We start from the raw sequence: 6,000 nt of genomic DNA, 5'->3' as shown, positions 1-6,000 counted from the left end.
GTGTAATGCATCACAGACAATGATCTTGTTTTATGTAAGGCCATGTTAAAACAGGAGGGCATACTGTATAAAGTGCTTAATTGAGTAATAGACTTAATATCACTGGATTGGAAACAACCAAAATTCCCAGAAGGCTTTGTGTATCATGTTCAATTCACTAAGTTACCTCGCTATTTATCCCTGTAATAGCCTCACAGTAAAATAAAATAATGCTTAATAAAACGTGCACTTGAAAAACTAATTTGCTTGGGCTATTGATTTAATTAGCTTGAGTCCATTTGTTTAATCACCAGCATTTGTGTTTTAAATGCATAGCATGGAGATCGCAGAAAAAACATTCCTTACTAGTGATGTCTAGCTCCAGTAGTGGAAGGTTAAAGCCATTTGTGTCTAGGCTTCCTTGCAGGTTCCCTGCTATAGACCTGCACTTCTGAAGTGTTCTAATGGTGAACTAAGGCCCCAGTTCCAACCTTGGGGCTGAAGCTTATTTGCTGTATGCCTGTTGTGCGCTCAGTCTACTAAACCTTATGGCTCTGGTGCGGGAGCTGGCAAGATTTTCAAAAAGTACATGTGGGGAATTTAACTGGCCTTCCAGGTCATCTTAAAAAAAAAAAGTCGTTTAAATTTTCACTGAACCATTTAGAGTTTTAACAAAAGTGGTTCCTGTCTCTCAAAATCCTTACTTTAAAAATGAGTAATTTATCCAGTTCTACTGAAACAACATAACTCAGTAACTAACAGGGTTGGCAACTTTGGTTGGACATATTCCTGGAGGTTTCATCAGATGACATGTCTTTAATTAAAGATTAATCTTTAATTCCTGGAGACTCCAGGACGATCCTGGAAGGTTAGCAACCCTAGTAACTAGAATCACACATGGGACTTGTTAGGGCAGCTTGGATAAGTCTTCTGGTGTATGAGATCTGTAAGTGGTCTTGTAGTTAAGACATGGGTCTGAGAGATGTAGGTTCTGCCCTAAGGCTGTGCTACAGATATCTTGTGTGACTTCAAGCTAAGGGATTTAACCTCTCCGTGCTTCAGTTTTGCTGTCTGTAATATGGGATTATTTCTTCCCTGCCTCAGAGACTCATTAATGCCGTTTGAGTTCTTCGGGTGGAAGATGCCATAAAAGAGGTAGACACCATTCCTTCTAGTGAATTCAGCCATGTCTTGTGGGCCTCGTATTACAAAGGTAAACTGAAGGAACACTGGTAAACTTAGCCTTACATTTCCTAATTTAGGATGAAGAAATGTCACACTTCTCACTCGACTTTGTCTCTATTTTTAATAGAGATAAAAAGGGTTAAAAGTATTGCTATTCTCAGCAATCTGTATTGTTATCATTATATTCCTAAATATTCAGTGCACTTTAATACAGTAGACGGCAGCTTTTTTGGTTCACTTGTGTGTAAATATATTGGAGGAAATATTTATTCTTAAACAAATGTAGCAATAGACTGTAAACTCTTGGGAACAGGAAAGTGGGGACTACATAATACCTGTGCCAAGAACCTAGAAACTGTTGTCCCTACACAAAAAATGGGGGGATGGGGGATGGGGAGTCACTTTTCATCTTAAAGATAGGAAAATTGGTGATAAGAGAATTCAATTTTTACCTTGCAATATCCAAAGAATTCAGTAGATGGCACCATATTTAGGGAAGAATTCACAAGACCGGGAAGAGTGAGAAAGGAAGCTGCTGCCTATATAGAAAAGTCCTATTATCAGAGGGGTAGCCGTGTTAGTCTGTATCCACAAAAACAATGAGGAGTCCGGTGGCACCTTAGAGACTAACAGATTCATTTGGGCATAAGCTTTCGTGGGTAAAAAACCCACTTCTTCAGCATCTAATAAATCTGTTAGTCTTTAAGGTGCCACCAAAAGTCCTATTCACTCCAATAGGGATTAAATCAATGGGGTTCTATAGAAGTACTTTGAAAACCTATAGAACTCAATAAAGAATGGTATTATTTCTATAGGGTTTAACTATTACAGAATTCACTCTAAAGTTGTAAAGCAATTTAATTTCTTTTACATTCTATGGGACTCTGTCAAGAATAAGAGTAGAGGTACAGTTTGTCTATATAAGAGTCCATTCCCAACAAAGCATGTGAACACAGAGCAGTGTGTACATTTAAAAATAAATCCACAAAATAAAACCCTCCCACTACCAAAGACTACACATCTCCTATTCGGGAGAGGATCAGCGTCAGAACAAACCTCATGTGACAGGTGTTGGCCATGTTGGCCAAGATCCTCAAAGGTATTTAGGTGCCTAACTCCATGGTGCCTAATTCCATCCTTTGAGCATCTGGGCTGTTGCCTAATGTGCTACAGGAAAGCCTTCAGATCCTACAGTGATGAGAGTATATAAGAAAGGACCCAGAACAGAAGACATAGACTTGAACAAATAGAATGCTCCATTCCAGACATCCGTTTTCCGTTTACTGCTACATAGTCTTTGTAGAAATCATAGAGCTCACTGTTTTTCAAAAAGGTGCAATACCCCGGCACATCGTACCCCCACCTCGAGATGCAGATACTCTTTCACATACTAACCATTCTGAAAGTTGCTTGTGAGAGTTTGCGGGGGGCGGGGGTGGGGAGGGAGGAATTACAAATCTAAATAAGAACCCAGAAGTGGGTGGGTGGAGATGTAACTATCTATTTACATTGGAAGTTGAACTAGTGTCGCTGGATCAGTGGGATTATTCCGTAACTATTAGGATTGCTCAGGGCCGGAGTACACCAAAACCCCAAGGTGCCCGTAGTGTAACTGCTCAGACACATGGCTCCAAGGGCTGGCAGGAAAGGGAGAGGTTGCAAATGCCCAGGTACGGAGGCTCACACCGTTACAGTTCAAAGTGAGCAGTAGCAGGAAATGTTTGGACCCAGGAGCGCCGCCAGCTTTTTTGGCACCCTAGCCGGCGGAAGGTCCTGCCCCCGAAATGCCGCCCTGACAGAGGTGGCGGAAGGTCCCACCCCCAAAATACCGCCGACGACCGGGGCGGCCGAAGATCCAGCTGCTGTGGTCGCCGCCCCCCAAATGTTAGCGCCCTAGGCGACCGCCTAGGTCACCTAATGGGTTGCGCCGGCCCTGTTTGGGCCCCTGGGGCAGTCCAGTCAAGAGTCAGGGCTCCTCAGGCCTAGGTGCCCTTTCCAGTCCAGTCTGTATTCAAGCAAACAGGAGCTTGTGGGTTTCAAGGCCAGGCACAATTAATGTCTCTCATTGGGCCCACCTGCAGTAGCTCCTTGCCCAGCTGCTCCTGCTCCCCAATCAGCCCTGCACCCACCCATAGTGTCTGGCAGTCACAGCCCCTGCACATCATTCCTGGGGATTCCTCCCTGGTGAGGGTTACCATATTTCAGCTTTCCCAACAGAGGACACTGCTGGAGGGGAGGAGGAGCTGGGGGGGATTGGTGGGAAGAGGGTGAGGAGGGAAGGGGAAGCTGGAGAGGTAGAAGTTTATTATTTAGAGATGCTCCCTCATAAGGGGCAGTACTATGAACATAGGAATTTGGAAAGGTGCCCTGGAGGCGAGGGTTGGCTGTGTGCAGCGCACTGCAGAAGCTCTCCAGTTTGTTTTGTTAAAGTTTTATTCCTTTCTCATCCACTGGCTTGTTATTTAATGAACCCCACAAATGTTACAGGAGGGAGTACCTATGGCAAGGGTACTCCCTGGAGGTGGGGGGCAGCATTGCTCCCTGTCACGGGGGCAGGGTGGCTGGTGCAAGCCCAGGACACAGCGACAGCTGTCAATCAGCACCTGGTAGGTAGAATCTGGCAACTGTGGCTTGAAGGGGAATGGGTCAATCAGCTGTGGATGCAGGGCAGGGACCAATTGGGAAGCAGGCCAATTGGGGCTCTTTCTGAGCTGCAGCGTGTCTGTTCTGCAAAAACCTAGGACATTTCCTGTTATTTTAAAAATCCACCCCTGGACAGAGAAAGGAGACTCAAAAAAGAGGCTCTGTCCAGGAAAACCCGGACATATGGTAACCCTTTTCCCAGCAGCTCTCTCCTTGTCATGCAGTTGCTGCTTGCACCCAGAGCCCAGTCATTTCCTGGTTCAGGATCATTCCCCTTATATGGCCAGGGAAAGGGAAGGGCAGTGTGGAGAGGGCTGATGGGAGTTGTAGTACTCTGCTTAGAAGAGCCATCACAATTCACATAAATAAGGCTTGATTACATTTTGAAATAAAGGCTTAGTCCTCTGAGGTTCTGATCAACTTCAAGTCCTTTTGAGAATGCTCAGCACCTGGCTGATAGATTACAGAATCAGCTCCTTAGTGAGCAGAAAGATGAGATCATTCAGTCAATTATGGAAAACTTCCCAATCTCCAGAAACACAAATTTGGACTAACTTATCAGAAAATACATAATTTCATACACAAGAATAGTGCTGCTATGCAGTAATTGTTATTACCTTTCTATTATCCATTTAACTTTTCCAACCTCTTGATTGTAACTTCTATTGTGGATTTTGTAATTTATTTTGATTGGTTTATTCCTTAACGCTGAGAATCATGTATCTGTATTTAGATGTCTAAAGAGAACTCATAGTAATAATGTTTCACAGTTCATTCAATCTATTTTTTGTTTAGATTACATAGAAGAATCTATGTTAACAAAATGTTATTTAGGTTGCAAAGTTTCAAGCACTCAAAAGTGAGGAAATACCAGATATCATGTTGTCTATGCCACCATAATTCTTCTCCCTTGTGCATCATGCCAGTCCACTGAGACCGGCGTCTTGTGGAAAAAATAGTATGTGATCATGTAATTAAAGATTGTATCATAACGCATATACACGAAGGGGCAGAGTTAAGGTTGCCTGAACATTTCCTGGAATCTGGCTGTTCCTAACTTTTGAGTGCTTGACTTTGACTTTACAGCCTAAATAACATTCTTCTAATATAGTTTTTTCAATGCAATTTCCTAGGGTTTTTTTTTAAGGTAAGCATAAACATCACTATAACACCTATCAGAAGTAGGATTTGAACCCTAATCTTCAGTATTGCCCTAGACACATCTACTACTTGAGCTAAAAGACTGACTACATTAGCTAGCACCAGAAGGCAGACTATAGCTTTTTGTGAGTACTGATGGGCACCAGAGATGTCGTGTAACTGTTGATGGGGGGAAGGGACGTATTTTGAACCTACTCCCTGCAAAAAAAGAAACAACAATAAAAATATAAACCCTGGCAGATATCTGGGGTGGCATGTGACCCCATGTGCCCTCCCACACATTGCTTCTGATGGGCACAGATCAAGTCTTAGATCCCACATCCTTGAACTTTGCCCAGACTGAGAACTGATTTTTATAGGCTCAGAATTCACCAGTGAAATTGTTTTCACAGCATGAAGGAAGTGATGGGATGCAGGATCTTCTAGGGCACATTCTGCTTTCTGAAGCATGCTGTTTGCTGGCTGACTTCTCTCAACATCCTCTGCAGAGTCCAGAAAGAGAAAATCCAAAGCTTGAAGGAGGAAGAACTTCACATGGATGGCCACATACTGTAGTGTGTGTTACACACACCTGGCCTGAAAGGCTCCATGTAACATTACAAATTCTCTGTGTAGGACAATGCTTGTCCTGAATGAAATTGTAAAAATGCCAACACAGTCTTATTTGCCAATATGTGTAACATCTTTCCTTGAAGCCACACTGGAGATGAAAGAAAAAAAAAGGAGATCAATTGTATCTTTTTGGCTCCATAGCATCTGCACGGGAGCCTTTCCCATTGGCAGTGGGAATGAGCATAAATTAAAGTAACAGCCAGTGATATTAAAACAATCAAGTTCTTAAGCTTGTAAAGCTTTGTTTGATTATTTATTTATTTATTTTAGAAGAGCTTACTGTCTAGCCAACTAGGATTTTTACTGCCCTAATAAAAATAATGATAAAATCCATAATGTCTCCTCCCAGCCTTCTAAGATAAACTTGGCCAGCTGCTGCAGCACACTGATACTTTGAAATCTAGGCCATCCATCTTGTAA

This window comes from Emys orbicularis, chromosome 2 (assembly GCF_028017835.1).
Source record: "Emys orbicularis isolate rEmyOrb1 chromosome 2, rEmyOrb1.hap1, whole genome shotgun sequence".
Classification (NCBI taxonomy): Eukaryota; Metazoa; Chordata; order Testudines; family Emydidae; genus Emys; species Emys orbicularis.
The sequence above is the reverse complement of the archived record's forward strand: the minus strand, read 5'-3'. Positions refer to the sequence as shown.